Source organism: Dreissena polymorpha, chromosome 15, assembly GCF_020536995.1.
Source record: "Dreissena polymorpha isolate Duluth1 chromosome 15, UMN_Dpol_1.0, whole genome shotgun sequence".
In the NCBI taxonomy this organism is placed as follows: Eukaryota; Metazoa; Mollusca; class Bivalvia; order Myida; family Dreissenidae; genus Dreissena; species Dreissena polymorpha.
In genome coordinates, this window is record NC_068369.1 from 50,829,515 (window position 1) to 50,848,586 (window position 19,072).

The 19,072-nt window shown below is 36.6% G+C and overlaps 1 long non-coding RNA gene across 1 annotated transcript; it reads right to left on the bottom strand.

Annotated features, from left to right (window-relative positions):
• Positions 1–2,896: 2,896 nt before the first annotated feature.
• Positions 2,897–17,397, bottom strand: LOC127859545 (uncharacterized). Its single transcript, XR_008039437.1, has 5 exons — positions 17,357–17,397; positions 16,309–16,377; positions 14,074–14,158; positions 8,619–8,772; positions 2,897–5,125 (listed from the first exon to the last, which is right to left on the bottom strand). It is a non-coding gene; the product is annotated as an uncharacterized LOC127859545 (long non-coding RNA).
• Between the last annotated feature and the right edge of the window lie 1,675 nt (positions 17,398–19,072).

Here is a 19,072-nt window from a genome sequence, read left to right on the forward strand (position 1 = left end):
AAACCTCATCAAAAGGTAGAGGTCCATGCAAGGTGTCTACATGCCAAATATGTAAGAGATTGGTAAAATATTGAAGGCACTATGAGAAACTGTAACAAAATTGTTACGAAAAAATATATTATTAGCCTTGGTGACCTTGAGCTTGACCCCAGTGGCCTCAAACCTCATCAAAAGGTAGAGGTCCATGAAAGGTACCTACATGCCAAATATATAAGAGATCGGAAAAATATTGAAGGTGCTATGAGAAACTGTAAAAGAATTGTTACAGAAAAATCTATTATAAGCCTTAATGACCTTTACCCCAGTGACCTCAAACCTCATCAAAAAGTAGAGGTCCAAGCAACGTACCTACATGCCAAATATGTAAGAGATCGAACAAATATTGAATGAGCTATAAGAAACTGTAACAAAAGTGTGATGGAAGGAAGAAAGTAAGTACGGAACTTAAAACTGGCAACTATATATGGATAAGGATAAGAAAGAAAACTAGTAAATATAAGCTAGGCAACAGGATTAACCCTTTACCATAAAAGTACACTCTTTAGATGTATTTGTATTCCCTTAGAAAATCAAAGTAAATTTACATATTTTCTTACTAAATTAAAGTTTTAAAGGCTGCATTTCCAACTCTAAGATACCCATGAGCAGCAAACAGAATAAAACCTGAAAAGACTGCGAGTTATACATAGGCTGTTCTGGTTTTATGCTGGTTGCATACACCCATTTTAGCTATGCTTCTTAGAGGGAAAGGGTAAAGTAGATGCATTCTGAAATCCTGGGAAAACTACTCACTAAATGTGCAGACTGAGAGTCAGTTAATTGATAAAGTGACTGCAGACTGGGAGTCAGTTAATTGATAAAGTGACTGCAGACTGGGAGTCACTTAATTGATAAAGAGACTGCAGACTGGGAGTCAGTTAATTGATAAAGAGACTGCAGACTGGGAGTCAGTTAATTGATAAAGAGACTGCAGACTGGGAGTCAGTTTATTGATAAAGTGACTGCAGACTGGGAGTCAGTTTATTGATAAAGTGACTGCAGACTGGGAGTCAGTTAATTGATAAAGAGACTCACTCTGGGAAAACCGGGGTTATTGCGCAGTCCACACATGCTTATCAGGCACAAAACACTTAGACCTGATTTCAGTTTATAAGACACTTCATACTAACAAAATATTCCATGAAAACGCAAAGTTTCGTTCCTGATTAACCTGTGCAGACAGCACGGACTTATCTGGAATGCTACCTTACTCACATGCATGATATTATATTTTCAGATATCGGATATTTTCAAAAAGGTCTGCTCATACATTGCTAAAAAGACAATTTACCAAACATTTATCACCGAATGCTGAAAACAAGAGCTGACGTGTTTGTGAAACACAATGCCCCTTACTGTGCCGCTTTGAAGCCATATAATTGACCTTTGACCTTGAAAGATGACTTTGACGTTGACCTTTCACCATTCAAAATGTGCAGCTCCATGAGATACACATGCATGCCAAATATCAAGTGCTATCTTCAATATTGCAAAAGTTATGACCAAGGTGAAAGTTTTGGGGCAGACACACACATACAATGAAAGACAGACACATAAAATGACAGACAGACACATACAATGACAGACAGACAGGCAAAAAACAATATAACTCCGATCAAAATAATGTTGTACATAACGTTCCTTTACTAGAGCTTGTCATAATATTTACAAATAATCAACAACGCTGCATGTTTTAATACCTAGCAAAGTTGTAAAAAGAAACATACATGCAAACATTTCAAGTGTCCACTATAACCTTGACATTGAAGCGAGCGAATCGGTTGTAATAGGCAATACATAATGTTAGTATGATAATAAATTGCTTTAACTTATTTGGAAATGCCATCATTTACGTCAGACCGACTAACGAATATGTAACGGAGAGAAAACGGACAAAATATGAAGATTTTGGTTATCCGGTGATAAAATTTACCTGGTCTGCCGCTCGAGACGCTCGAAATCAGTGTGTGAAGCGTTGGAAACACACAATGACCGCACAAGAACCGATGATGCAATGGAAAAAAACATACATTTAACGGATATGTACTGGATAATTATCGGTCAGCTTATGGATATTACCGTGCGAGTAACGGACTTCTACCGGATAAAACGGCAGTGTAGCGCATTAGTACCGGACAAAACTTTCTTCCAACGTAAGAGAAATGGAAAAGTACCGAACACCAACGTACAAAAACTGTCATTTTATGTCATGCTTTATTTATAATATTTTTAAGTATCATAATTGTTTTTTCCTTTTTTTAAATGCATATGCTTGTTTGTTTCTTTATCATGAATGTTTATGAACACTTACGCAAAAAATAAAATAAATAAATCTTGGCCGGTCGAACACTTTTATATTTTCTTTCTGATGAAAGAGTAGGGTACACCCTCAGTATCATGTGGCAAAGCATCAGGTTCTGGCAGGTCAAGGTCTCCGTTATCAGCTGCTGCCGTGAGGTCTGACTCGTTCCACAACTGTGCATCAGATGCAGCACCACGGCTTCCAATGTCAGCCCAGGCCAACTTGTAGTCAGAATCCACCAGAGCTAGCAGGACAACGGAGAAGTACTTCTTGTAGTTATAACACGTAGACCCGGATCTTGGTGGACATTTGCAGGCAATATGTTTGCCATCAATAGCACCAAGCGTATGGGGGAAATTCCGGCTGTCCCTGAATCCGTCAGCTATTCGCGTCCAATCGGCAGCTGTTGTTGGCAACGGCATCACCTCGTAAGCATACTCATCTACGACTGCTCTACACACCTGACGTGTAAAGGCTAGCGTGGATTATAGGTGTATGACACAGTAGATAATCCATGACCTTTAGCGAGTGGATGATTAGGTAAAAATATACTACTTGATAAACGGTGCATATAACCGTGTGCATTTCAAAATATGCGCACAAGACAGTACTAATGGTGTTATACAATTTAGGAGTAGAATGCGCACTAATCTATTTGCCTTTTATCCTATACCAATAACTTAACACAATGCAATTAATATAAAATGATGATAGAAGTAGACATTAAAGTATATAAATATATTAAAATGACTAACAGAAGCCTTTTAAAATTAATTTTAGCACTATAGTAAATTAAGCGGTACTTACTTCTGGCACAAGAAGAGAAATAGTGTAGTGGGGTACCCTCCAGTCGAAACGCATATCACGGACTTTGAACCAGACACAAGATGCCGCAGCGAAATTGTTAGCTTCATCCCTGGTTAAATTGGAAGTCTGTAGTTGTTGCGCTGTTTGGTTATCCTTAGGCCCACTCGTGCGAGAATCTCATCGAACATCTCGGGTGGCATTTACATGAAGTTGATGAATGCACGTTGGTCCTCTCGTCGTACCGTAGTTTGACCATAAGTTGGTCATACAGACCGAACTGACGCCTCCGCTCGGAACCCAGCCAAGCCCTGATCCACCATCTGCGCTGCCTCCGTCTCATTGCTCTCTTTTGAGCAAGACGATGCATGGCCAGATTAGCATTCAAAAGGCCAATCTGGGCCTGTAGGAGGGCGGCTTGACACTCTAATTGAATGCGAGCACGACACTCCATTGCACATGTCCTTCTCACAAGGCGTACCAAAATGAAATGATACTTCAACCCACAGGTTAATTACGGTTAAATGTTGGTCAACAGTTTTGTTCCGCCACACTTCTCGCAATTTTGTATACGTTAGCTGTCCGTTATTACCTGTTGAACATGCGTTAGGACCAGGACAACCAGACATTAACGGACATAAACCAGATACATACAGGAGGTGTAACGCACGAGTTCCGAACAAACCCTAAACTAACGTATGAAGACCGCACATCAAACGGAGATCTCTGTCCGTTTTATCCGGTGGAAAATTTTGAACATGCTCAAAAATTCCCAACGGATGGAACTGATGTCACCGGACATTGCCGAACAAAGAGCGGATTCGCAGGACATGAAACGGACATTAAACGGATAAGAACAGACACGAACGGATAAAATGATTTTATGCCCGTTTCTTGTCCGTTACCTCAGTGTGACCGGGCCTTAACAAACACACAAACAAACACGCATGGGTTACACTATATGCACTTGAGCAATTTGAATGACATAACAAGGGGACTAGGCATAAAAGGGGACTAACTTAAGGTAATGTTTAATATAGGATTATAATTTTGCATATGCCCTACTTCATATCAAAAGTAACAAAGCCTGCAATTTCAACGCTGCATGTTGACAAGTTTTTGTCATCAGACAGATGGACATCCATCATTATCCTGTTAACCCTTCTAAACTATCCATGATTATCCTGTTTGCCCTTCTAAACTGCCAATGGTTATTCCATTTACAAAAGTCTAAACTGTCCATGATTATCCCATTTAGCCTTCTAAACTATCCTTGGTTATCCCATTTACCCTTCTAAACTATCCATGGTTATACCATTTACCCTTCTAAACTATCCATGATTATCCTGTTTACCCTTCTAAAATATCCATTATTATCATGTTTACCCTTCTAAACTATCCATCATTATACTGTTTACCCTTCTAAACTATCAATGGTTATCCCATTTACCCTTCTATACTATCCATGATTATCCTGTTAAGCCTTCTAAACTATCCAGGATTATCATGTTTACCCTTCTAAATTTTCCATTATTATCCTGTTTACCCTTCTAAAATATCCATAATTATCCTGTTTACCATTCTAAACTATCCATCATTATACTGTTTACCCTTCTTAACTATCCATAGTTATCTCATTTACCCTTATAAACAATCCATGATTATCCTGTTTACCCTTCTAAACTATCCATGTTTATCCTGTTTAACACTTCTAAACTATCCATGGTTATCCCATTTACAAAAGCCATAACTATCGATGATTATCCTGTTTACAATCTATCGATTGTTATCTGTTTACCCTTCTAAACTATCCATGGTTATCCATTTACCCTTCTAAACTTTCCCTGGTTATCCTGTTAACCCTTTTCTACTTTATTGTGGGATGTATCATTCTACATGCCTACCAATTGAGGGCGGATCCGGTGTTGGTGTTTTCCCTGTTGTGGATTTGGGCTGCTTAGGAGTTTGGGCTTCTTCGGCCTGAAAATGACAGCATTAAATGGGATTGAATATTTATCAAGGATTTACAGTGTTTTCTCTCTCTTCATTTTGGGAATGGGGCCTGGGAGCTTGGGATTGATGTAATTGGGTAGTTCTGACTACAATTGGGACCTTGGAATTGTGTTTTTTTTTTGCAAACAGATACGGTACAAGAGCACGGCATAACAGGTGCCACGCTCGGCTACAGGTGCAGTTTTGAATAAATGGAAGCTTGTCAGAATATTTTTATTTTTTTTAGGTCAAAGTGACCTAGACCTTTGACCTAGTGACCCAAACATGGGTGTGGCCTGTAGAACTCATCAAGGTGCATCTACATATGAAGTTTCAAAGTTTTAGGCGGAAGCAATTTGATTTTAGAGCCAATGTTCAAAACCTTAACAAAACGTTAAGGTTAAGCACAACGCGGACGTCACGACGAGCTGGCTATGACAATACCTCGGGTTTTATCCGAAAACGCCGAGCTTAAAATTGAGAATATTATAGTGTTTTAATAATATATTAACTTAGGTTAAACTTCTGAAAAAGAATAGGTGAACATAGTAAAAATTGCATTTTGTTTTTTAAATATATTTTTCTTTTTGCAACCTTCTTTTGGGAATTTTAGGGAGGTATTTGGGAAGAATATATACTTTTAGCGTTTGGGAATGGGATCAAATTTCAACCCAAATATGATAAAAAACAACACTGTCTTAAAAAATAGACTTTTCTCATTTATCTGCTTAATTAACGAGTATTTATAACAGATGAACAGATTTATGTTTAATTACATGTTACATCCGTAACAACTCAAAACAAAAAGAATTCACATGATTTTTATCAAAAGTCAATGAAAATTAAAACAAGAAAACATATGAGACTCGGACTGTCAAGACAAGTAGCCCTTCACTTAAAGGGACCTTTTCATGTTTTGGTAAATAAGCAAAATTAAAAAAAGTTGTTTCAGATTCACATATTTTCTTTGTAGTTATGATATTATTGAGGAAACAGTAATACTGAACATTTAATATGCTCTAAAATATCCATAATAATTATCTTTGACTATTTAAAAACCTGAAAATTATAAAGCGTTGCAATGCGAAATGATTGAATAAATTAATGAGTTCTGTTGTCGCTATATTTTGTGTCACTACGAGGATTGCTTATATAAAGTATAAAATACAACGCTAATTGTATGAGCACTGATGGCCTAGTGGTCTAAGCGTTACACTTTTTCTCCAGAAATAAGTGGTTCCAGCCCAATGGAGGGTTACTTTTTTTTCTTTCTTTAATTTTATTCTTGTTTTTTACTTGAGCTTTTAAGATCCAATGTTGACATTTATCAATATTAAGAATTTAATGACAAACTTCAATACCAGCCAAAATCTGTGAAAAGGTCCCTTTAACACTGGGATATCTGAAACTGACAAGCTTTTTTTGTTTCTATACAGTATTACGGGACACACCAAACAGTATCAACCATGTAGGAGATGTATGCTAACCTTATATGATGTTGTTATGTGTGACACTATATGAAGTTTTCATAATCATCATAATTGTTGTTATGGCATTACATTTACACCATTTGTCGGTGTATCTGCGTGTTACAAATATTAAAAAGCTTATCATACTTTATTGGTTGTCTAACTTATGTTATTTGTAACTTATTCTCGAAATTTTATGAGTTTGTACAAATATCTCTTCTTTGGTTTACAATCAACATTCAAACACTAGCTTTAAAACCAATATTGGCCTTTCAACAAATTTAAGCAGGTCAGCGATAAACGATTTTCCTTTAAACCCATTTTATCAAGTGACCCTTGTTTCTTTATTGATTGAACACATTCCTTGAGTTGAGATTGTACCTCATTGTATGCATACATAAACCAGTTGGTCAACTGGAGTGTATGACATACCCTTTGGGTCAAAAGTACATATACGCCAACAGCTAAAAATAGACAATTTTGTCACTGCGGTAATAAATTTATCACTGCGATGATATATTTGTAACTGCAGTGATACCGGTACTTTGTCTGACCCAAAGAGCTTGATAAGAGCTAAATCAAACTGACCTATGAAATGTCTTTCAAAACGGCAAATATGCGAATATTTTAATTGAAGCTTTATTCGTTGTGACTAAAGAATTGTCACTTTATGTTTATATAATTAAATCTTCATAAAGAATTAATTACCGTATCTAGGTGACAATTTCAGAAACCTTATTATTTTCCGTTGCCTTAACGTCTGTACGTGTTTTTACAGCTAAGTGTCATAAAACCGGGTATACTGTGTAGGCAGTGGACCGTTAAACAAGCGATAACGGATTAATAGCACAAGTCTTTAACAATGGATTCCCTATGATCTAATTGCGATAAAGCAGATGATATGCCAATAAGTGTAATTTAACAAATTAAATGTACGATTCACAAGCCATTTATTTACTCAAACCGATAAGTGTGACAAACAGCTGGCAATCTCTATAAAACTAAAAAAACTTTAAAAAGTTGCTTGTTTACCAAGAATAAATCTATATCAACTTAAATTATCAAGTTTTTATTTATTATTTTGTTTTTTGTTTTAAAGATCCATGTATGAGTAATTATACATTTGTAGACCACACTCGACAACAAAATAAAGGTTGACATGATTTTGATATGTGAGATTCGGTTTGTTATGTGGAAAATGATTGGTTGAAGACTGACCCAAACAAATAAATGTAACAGCAGGCATAAGCATATACCAACAGTCATAATTTGTCACTGCTGTGAGTAGTGACAAAATAGATATCACCGCAGTGACAAAATTGTTACCGCAGTGACAAATCGTCACCGCGGTTACAATTTTGTCACCGCAGTGATATCATTTTTTAGCTGTTGGCGTATTTGTACTTTTGACCCAAATGGTACGGCATAGGAGTGAGTATGGTTTAATCTTATCCTCCCTGCCACATGACTGGTTGCATAGTTACTAGAGATAAAACCTTGTTAATGATCAGTATTGGTTTGATCTTATACATGACTGTTGACATAAAACTTGCTGGAGATAACTAATTGAGAACAAACTTAAAGTTAAACCACGGACTCTAGATGAAAATATACGCTCCGTGGATTAACTTATTAGACTTTGTGAAGCCGAGAATTACCTGTTGTTGATAGACTTTGGAGTATAGCTAGATTTGTGTGTTTTGTGTTGGTTGACAATCAATAATACTTGATATACCTTATAATTTGAGTTAAATCAAAGATTTAGTGACCAAAAGCTTCATTGCTCAACAATATGTCCCCCACTATAGTGGTGGGCCCCCATCAAGTTAAGACAGAAAGAGTCGTTCCTGATTAGCCTGCACAGGCTTAACTGAGACAACACTTTACCAACAAGCATTTAGCACAGTTTTCCCAGAGCCAGGCTTTAACGTAAGCAGTAACTTTTTCCCACATAAAGGTCAGTAAAGTCTCTTTTCCAGACCTTTCCCTACCAAATGCCCCACACAACTAACCTGCACATGTGCCTGGAAAACAGGCAGTTTGGGTTCCTCATCATCGTCGTCTGTTTCCGAGAACTGCGCTGCCTGTTCATGGAAATCATCTGGAACATCCTGTGTTGGGCTGTTTGCGCGGGCTAGCTGGTGGGCTAGCTTCTCTTGCTCCGACCTGAAATCCATTCGTATTGGCAGGATAAATAAGTTTTAACCTATTTATTTTAGCTCGACTGCATCGAAAGCTTATTGTCACAGGCTTATTGAAATGTTTTCGTGTCTCTTTTCCTGGGAGTAGAATCAGGGCCTACAACACTCCCACAGTGGGGATCGAACTTGTGACCTTCCGGTCGCTAGGTGGACACCATATCCATTCCACCACAGCAACCTCAAGAGCGTGATAATTTGAGCCTTGTTCTGGGGAAACTGGGCTTAATGCATGTGCTCACTTCATAGTACTGAAAGAAGAGCCCTGCCACAAACTAAACCAAAAACTAGTATACTTGCCACAAATTAAACAAGACTATTGTCAAGCAATATAAGTCCCCTACCTTCTCCACCATTGTAAGAATTATTTTTTTTGTTGCCATAGCAACCAGAATTTTCGACGTAGGAACAAAATGAAATGACGTGCATAGTGTCCATCTATCCATGTTCTAAGTTTCATGAAAAAATTTAAGAACTTTTAAAGTTATCGCAGGATCCAGAAAACCACCATTTTCAGCAGTATTTCTAGTCTATTTGTTGCCATAGAAACCAGAATTTTAAACATAGGAACAAAATGAAATAACGTGCATAATGTCCATATTGCCATCTATCCATGTTTCAAGTTTCATGAAAAATATTAAGAACATTTAGAGTTATCGCAGGATCCAGAAAACTGCCATTTCCAGCAGTATTTCTAGTCTATTTGTTGCCATAGCAACCAGAATTTTTGACGTAGGAACAAACTGAAATGACGTGTATAATGTCCATATTGCCATCTATCCATGTTCCAAGTTTCATGAAAAATATTAAGAACTTTTAAAGTTATCGCAGGATCCAGAAAACCACCATTTTCAGCAGTATTTTTAGTCTATTTGTTGCCATAGAAACCATAATTTTTGACATATGAAGAAAATGAAATGACATGCATAATGTCCATATTTCCATCTATTCATGTTTCAAGTTTCCAAAAAAAATATTCAGAACTTTTAGAGTTATCGCAGGATCCAGAAAAGTGTGACAGACTGATGGACAGAGCGCAAACCATAAATCCCCTCCTGTGAAACCGGTAGGGGACTAACAAAAAATAATAAGCTTGCCACAAATTAGACCCTTTACCCCTTAAACATGTATTTTGATGCATTTGTAGTCCCTAAGAAAGTTAAATTTAATTTTGGATTTTTTTTTACTAGATTAAAGTTTTAAAGGCCTCATTTACAAGCCTTAGATACTGATGAACAGCAAACAGCATAAAACATGAACAGACTGTGAGTTACTTGCTGGTTTTATGCTGTTTGCACATGGCCATTTTCACTTTGCTTCTGAGTAGGGTAAAAGTAAGAATTAAGTGGTTCAAAAAAAGTAAGATTTTATGCTACTCTGATCCCCATGGCCAAGTTCACGGAAGAATTACTCAGGATTGTGCAAGAGACGTTTGCACTTCATGGTGATGTCCCATTTTTAGTTTCAATCTCACTGCTTGAGAATCGTGAAAGTAGTTCACTACCAAAGACCAAAAAACAACCTTTTCTTCTCTGGAAACAGACACACTTGGCAGTGTCTCTATAAGTCTAAAGCATTCTATGAAATCAAAATAAAATATTTTGTGGGCTGGCTAGCACAGATGGCCGGGATTCTCTGGATTGGGAAAGTTGAACTATTTTCAACAAATTTTTTGAAAATTGTTGATGTAGATTTGTTTCTCACAAATACTTTGACATTGAGAATAAACTTGTCTTAAATACTATCTACTCAGGTTCAATGTATAGAGATGAATATTGAGATGAGCTAATTATTGCAATTATTTGAACAAAAATGTGTTGTTCTTTTTGTAATACCTTCAAATACAATTTTTAGAGATTTGGAAATAATGTGATCCTTTTGAGATTGTGAATGGGGTCGATTTCAGTCCCAAATTTAGAAAATTCAAAAACACTGCACAGTGACAAACAAATTATCATAACATGTGTTTATTGCTTGATTAAATTAGTTAATTAAGTGCTGCACTTTTTTTTACCATTATATAATGCACTACAAACAGAGAAACTGTTATAACTATAAGTTTTCAGACACTCTAAATTTCGGACACCCCCTTTTATAGCCAAAATAATTGTTCATGCCTCTTAATTTTAGCATATACAGATATTTGTCCATTATTAAAGACAGTGGATTGTACAGCCCTATTAAACCAGATTTCGGCCCTGTTTAAACTCAACTGGTGACCCTTCGAGCATGTGTTTTCATCATTAAAGTAATAAAACCTGGCAGATTAATGCATGAAGGCAATAGACCATTGCATATCCGAAAAATAAAGAGTTATTGGCGTCGCACTAAGTGCGGCTACTAGTACATAATACGTTTTTTTTCGCTTATGGGAGAAGTTGTTTTACGGATCAATGTATATATTTTTGTTGTCAGAATATCTTACAAAGTGGTGATTTTTTGTATAAATTAGTGTAAATAAGTACTGCATTTGTGCCTATTACATTTACTACATTTATTGCCAAAAATGCAAAGCTAATTCTTTTAATTAATAACTGATCACAGGGACTGGGCAATAATAAAAGATCACAGGGACTGAGCAAATGCGCGAACTGGTGAAACTTTCTGGTTTTGTATAAAAACAAAATTTCTTTGTTCCACTTTCCTAGCAACCACCTAGTTACTAATAAAGGCGCTGTAGAGCGCGAAACGTGACACGTATTATTAATTGTAATAATGAGTTTTGATAAAGGAAGCAGCCGCTTATCAATGAGGAGCACCATTACAGCACCCCAGTCTCATTACTATCAAGTCCTCCTAAAGGTTTTTTTTTTTTTAAGAACCACATATACAAGGCCACAGGCCTGACCCGTATGTTGCCAGTGGTATGGACCTTTAACCCTGCTCACTATCCAGGGTTTAAACTTCGGGGTTTACATTTAAACCGACTATTAATAGCTTATTAACATCTTAGAAGATGATTTTTCAAGCGGTTCCGTAGTGTAGAGGTTACACGCTCGGTTCACATGTGAGAGGCCCAAGGTTCGAGCCCCAGTAGAATCAAATTATTTTATTTGTGTTCTATGTTAACTTTTTGTTTTGATGTACACATTTTAGTTTAAATAAATATGCTGTTTCATTGTTACCATATTTTGTTTTTATTAAGCCCATGAAATATATGTTTGAGAGGGTGGGGGGGGGGGGTTCGTAAACACATTAAAACTTTTACAGTGCTTTCATATCAATGAGTACTCAAATCCTATCGTAAATGAGCAACGTAAGAATAAGTTCAGAATCATCTCCTCTTGATGTTGAAAAAAATATGAAATTATGCTTACAAGATCAAGCAGATTTTTTAAAACCTACACAGTTCTGTTCCATTAATGAAAACTGCAAAAAAAAGGAAACCAATGTAAACAAAGGCTGTTTGTAAAATATGCATGCCCCCCATACAGACTGTCAGTTGTAGTGGTAGCCATTGTGTGAATACGTTTTTTGTCACTGTGACCTTGACCTTTGACCAAGTGACCTGAAAATCAATAGGGGTCATCTGCCAGTCATGACCAAAGTACCTGTCAAGTTTCAAGATCCTAGGCCTAATTATTCTTGAGTAATCATCAGGAAACCATTTTACTGTTTCGAGTCACTGTGACCTTGACCTTTGACCTAGTGACCAGAAAATCAATAGGGATCATCTGCCAGTCATCATCAATGTTTCTATGAAGATTCATGATCCTAGGCGTAAGCGTTCTTGAGTTATCATCCAGAAACCATTTTACTGTTTCAAGTCACCATGACCTTGACTTTTGACCTAGTGACCTGAAAATCAATAGGGGTCATTTGCCAGTCATGATCAATGTACCTATGAAGTTTCATGATACTAGGCGTAAGCGTTCTTGAGTTATCATCCGGAAACCATTTTACTGTTTCGAGTCACTGTGACCTTGACCTTTGACCTAGTGACCTCAAAATCAATAGGGGTCATCTGCTAGTCATGATCAATGTACCTATGAAGTTTCATGATCCTTGGCCTAAGCGTTCTTGAGTTATCATCCAGAAACCATCTGGTGGACGGACGGACAGACCTACCGGCATGTGCAAAACAATATACCCCCTCTTCTTTGAAGGGGGGCATAATAAAATGAACTATGAAATATTTGGAAATATTATAACACAAAATCATACATATTGGTTATACCAGTATCTTTTTCTTTTTTGTTTAAAATAATCGGAAAATATATTAATATTTACAATAGAAAAAAATCGTTCCATGTAACTTCATTGAGTGCCTTTTACACTGAAATTCCCGACGTAATTGATGCTTTGTATCAATACTTATCTTGTAACTGTATGCAATACATTTCTTGAAAACAATTTTTGTAAAGTAAAAGTTGAAATCCACAAAATTAAGTGCCCACAAAATTGGCTTAAAAAATATAAAATCTGCAAAATGAAATAAATTAATAAATAAGTTCAAAATAAATTAGCTTTGCCCTGGGAAAACAGGCTTAAGTGCATGTGTCTAAAGTGTCACACCAGATTAGCCTGTGCAGTCCACATCCAGGCTAATCAGGGACGACACTGCCTAAAGTGGATTTATGTTTAGATGAGACTTCCTTTAAATGAAAACTTCCATATAAATGATTAGCCTGCATGCACTGCACAGGCAAATATGAGATGATACTTTACTCACGTGTATTAAGCCCCATTTTCGCAGAGCGTGCCTTATATATACCATTGTTACCTTCTAATGGGGTCGTCCCATACAACGTGTACAGACTCGTATATACCATTGTTACCTTCTAATGGGGTCGTCCCATACAACGTGTACAGATTCATATATATCATTGTTACCTTCTAATGGGGTCGTCCCATACAACATGTACAGACTCATATACCATTGTTACCTTCTAATGGGGTCGTCCCATACAACATGTACAGACTCATATATACCATTGTTACCTTCTAATGGGGTCATCCCATACACATGTACAGACTCATATATACCATTGTTACCTTCTAATGGGGTCGTCCCATACAACGTGTACAGACTCATATATACCATTTTTACCTTCTAATGGGGTCGTCCCATACAACATGTACAGACTCATATATACCATTGTTACCTTCTAATGGGGTCGTCCCATACAACGTGTACAGACTCATATATACCATTGTTACCTTCTAATGGGGTCGTCCCATACAACGTGTACAGACTCATATATACCATTGTTACCTTCTAATGGGGCGTCCCATACAACGTGTACAAACTCATATATACCATTGCTACCTTCTGATGGGGTCGTCCCATACAACGTGTACAGACTGGGACGGCTGATTCTCTGCAGAGTTCCTCTCAACTACAGCTACCCTCTCTGTAACATGAACAAAACATGTGCGACAACAGCACGAAATACATGATTTATACTATATAGATTTGATTTTTAGTAAATTACCCAAATAGCTATACCAATTTTAAGTTGTTTCATTTGCTTCTGCTAATAAGTGTCTTATCAATATTTTTACTGATGATCATGTAACTTAATTTGCAAAAGAGTGTTGTTTTTTCACCATTTTGGGAATGGGGCCGGTGCCCTTTGGATTGATAAAATTTGAGGTTATTTGACTAAATAATTGGGAAATTTGTGTTTTTGTTTTTGCTAAAAATGATTCAAAATTGAGAATGCAAGTGTTTTCAGAATTATATTAACTAAGGTTGAACTTATATGGATGAGAGTTGAACAAAATATTGAGATCCAAAAAATTAACTTTTCTTGGAAACCTTCCATACCAAATTGGGAATTTTTAACTCCCATTTGGGAAAAATATATACTTTTTCCATTGGGAAAGGGGCCGATTACCAGACCCAATTTTGAATGAAAAAAAACAACACTGCAAAATGAATAAGTCAATGGTTCATTTATAGAAATAATTTTAATTCATTTTTTTGTCACAAAATCATTCCATTTTAATATATTTTGCCAACTTAGTATAGCAAATAAAACTAGAGCTTTGTCACAGACATGATGAAAACCCCCACATGCCGCATTGACACATAATATTTTGCATGTCGTCTTTACAAAAAACAGTGGACACCATGCTCAATTTTATTTTTAAAACGCACTTAGTGACTCCTTGACCTAGTTTTTGACCCAGAAAAGCCCATGTTCTAACTTGGCCTTAAGATCAACTCCATTATATAAAACTTCTGACCAAGTTTGGTGAAGATCGGATGTAAACTACTTGAATTAAAGAGCGGACACCATGCTGAATTTTAAAAAACGCACTTAGTGACCCCGTGACCTAGTTTTAGGCCCGGAATGGCCCATGTTCAAACTTTTCCTAGATATCATCTAGATACAACTTCAGACCAAGTTTGGTGAAGATTGGATGAAAACAACTTGAATTAGAGAGCGGACAACATTGTGATGTTTAAAACCCACTAAGTGGCCCCGTGACCTTGTTTTTGACCCGGCATGACCCATATTCAAACTTGCCCTAGACATTATCAAGATACAACTTGTGACCAATTTTGTGTGAAGATTGGATAAAAACTACTTGAATTAGTGAGCGGACAACATGGTGAGGTTTAAAACACACTAAGTGACCCCGTGACCTAGTTTTTGACCCGGCATGGCCCATGTTCGAACTTGACCTACACATCATCTAGTTACAACTTCTGACCAAGTGTGGTATAGATTGGATTTAAACTACTTGCAATAGAGAGCGAACACCATGCTCAATGTGTAAAACGTACTAAGTGACCCTGTGACCTAGTTTTTGATCTGGCATGGCCCATGTTCGAACTTGGCCTTCAATTCATCTAGATAAAACTTCTGACCAAGTTTGGTGAAGATCAGATGAAAACTACTTGAATAAGAGAGTGGACAACATGCTGAATGTTTAAAACGCACTAAGTGACCCCGTAACCTAGTTTTTGACCCGGCAAGGCCCATGTTCAAACCTGGCCTAGACATCATGTAGATACAACTTCTGACCAAGTTTGGTGAAGATCAGATGAAAACTACTTGAATTAGAGAGCGGACACTTAATACGGACCGACAGACAGACCGACCGACAGACAAGTTCACTCCTATATACCCCCCTAAACTTCGTTTGTGGAGGTATAATAAATCTTCATAGCTATGATATTAACATCCTACCAGTAATCAAAACATAACAATCACATAATAACTTCACAAATCACACATCAGGTTTCTTTCTATATTGAATAAAATAGCATCAATATCCCTTTGAGTCATTAACCCTTTCCCACCCAGAAGCAAAGTGAAAATGGCTATATGCCACCTGCATAACATCAGAACAGCCTTGGAGGAATTCACAGTCTGTTCTGGTATTATGCTGTTTGCTGCTCATCAGTTTCTGAGGTTTGGAAATGAAGCCTTTAGAACTTTAATCTAGTACAAAAGGTCTTAAATTAAAGTTAATTTTCTAAGGGACTACAAATGCGCTGAAACTCGTATCTGAGTGGTAAAGGGTCAAGTAATTAAAATCCATCACCTACCCTCCGTCCGACGTGATTTCGCTCCGCTACTGGCTGATGAATCCTCGGGGGTACCCACTTGGCCACTGCCTGAATGGAAGAGTTTCCAAGATTCACAAACCAATAGTTACATAATTATTTATTTTTTTATGTTTTTAAAGAATTATTGATTAAATGGTAGATTTTATTCAAATTGCAAACTTCGTTATCAGAGCATATTAGACTACAAATAACAAGACTATTGCCAAGCAATATATGTCCCCTACCGGCTCCACCATTGTCAGAATTTTTTGTATTTTTTTTATTTGTTGCCATAGCAACCAGAATTTTTGACGTAGGAAGAAAATGAATTGACATGCATAATGTCCATATTGCCATCTTTTCATGTTTCGAGTTTCATGAAAACATATGAAGAACTTTTAAAGTTATCGCAGGATCCAGAAAAGTGTGCAGGATCCACTATTTTCTGCAGTTTTTCTAGTCTATTTGTTGCCATAGCAACCAGAATTCTTGACGTAAGAACAAAATGAAATGACATGCATAATCTCCATATTGCCATCTGTCCATGTTTCAAGTTTCATGAAATATGAAGAACTTTCAAAGTTATCGCAGGATCCAGAAAAGTGTGACAGACTGACGGACACACAGAGCGAAAACCATAAGTCCCCTCTGGTGAAACCAGTAGGGGACAATAATCACAATAAATCTGTTAATTATTGAACAGAAAACTGTTTTCATATTGTTGTATGTTAATTACAATTTACATGCAATAGAACTAAAAGTAAGATTTTTTAAAAGAATTAACACACAGATAAGCATTTGTAATAGAGACAGTCATTAGAGTTTTGAATTCCCGTCTGCAATGACCATTTTTATTCAACTTTTTCATCACATTTCTAGACATTAGGCAATCCACAAAATTTGTTGCAGAATAACCCATGGCTTACCGACTTCTTTGACATAGACACCTAACCATGTTGTATTGGATTAGGAACGTTTAAGTGTAATTTATTTCTAAAGCCTATGATTGAAGTATTGCTGATTAAACCTTGTATTTTTGTGTACTTACAATTCAGTCTCTTACTGGCCCTTCTCCTGCGTTTACCCCTGAAACAGTTTGACAAAACATTCATGACTGTAGTTATGCCCCCATATTGATAAATATTAAGCTTCTGACCCTGAATGAAAACAAATTGCAGCAGTTGAATCTCACCTTTTTGGGGAGTGGGGCCTGGGTCCTTTTGAATTGGGGAATTTCACAAAAACAGGAAATATGTGTTGTTGTTTACTTGCTTTCAAATTCTTAACAAGAGCACCGCATAACGGGTGCCACGCTAGGCTGCGGGCGCAGTTTTGAATAAATGAAAGCTTGTCAGTTTGTTTGTTTCTGTTTGTTTTTTTAAGAGGTCACAGTGGCCTTGACCTAGTGACCCAAAAATGGGTGTGGCATGTATAACTCATCAAGGTGCAGCTACATATGAAGTTTCAAAGTTGTAGGTTGAAACACTTTGATTTTAGAGCCAATGTTCAAAACCTTAACAAAATGTTAAGGTTTTGCGGACGACACGGACACGCTGGCTATGACAATACCTCGGGTTTTCTCCGAAAACAGCCGAGCTAAAAATTGAGATTACACATTTTTTCAATATTGTATTTACTAAGGTTCAAGTCATACAACTGAATAGGGAGATGAAGTCAAAGTTGTATGATTTATACTTAATTAAATTCTTTCAATTAAAAAAACAAAAACATTTGAATATAGTTTGACTGGAGATTTTCTCAATTAGGAATGACATAATAACTTAAGAAACCAAGTTATAAATACATTTAAGCAATTACAATTATTTTGGCCGTGCTCTGTGAAAAGGGGGTTTAATGCATGTGCGTAAAGTGTCGTTCCAGATTAGCCTGTGCAGTCTGCACAGGCTAATCAGGGACTACACTTTCAACTTTTATGATATTTTTCATTTACAGAGAGTCTCTTCTTAGCAAAAATGAAGTTTAGGTGGAAAGTGTTGTCCCTGATTAGCCTGTGTCGCCTGCACTTTACGCTCATGCATTAAACCCCCTTTTCACAGAGCGTGGCTCATTTATTATTTTCATTACCATTTTTCATATTTGAAAACAATTTATTATGATTTTTAAATTTAAAGTACTGTTTTTTCCTATAATCCAAAAAAAAGGGTTAAAATAAAACCTGATAATTTTAATTGATGAACAAAGTTACTATATCCAGTAATATTTAATAAAAGTTCAGAAATTGTGAGCCTTGTTTGGTAAAACAAAATCCTTGTTTTTCTTAAGGTTTATAATAATAATAAATGTAAAGGATATGACTAAAAAATGTTTAGTATTTAAGCAGTTAAAATAAACAAAAGTAACGTGTTTAAATGGTATATGTACTGTATACTTTATTAAATCGAGCCATGTGTTCATAATATGACATCCATAGTAACTGAATTCTCAAGATTCTGCGCCATAACATCCTCCATCTACTTGCTCAGATCTTACGTATAGGTCGCCATGATGTTTTGGATATGGTGTCTGACTAGTGACTGAAAGGTCATGGGTTTGATCCAAACTGTGGGAGCGTTATTTAGATCTTACACACTAAGTACTAGTTCCACTCAGGAAACACACTCAAGAGCATTTCAATGAGCATAAGGCTTTCGATGCAATCGAGATTTGAAATAGATAGGTTTATACTAAGATCTTACGTGTTCTGCGCCATCACATCCTCCAACCGCTATTGAGCTTGGAAATAGATAGGTTTATACTAAGATCT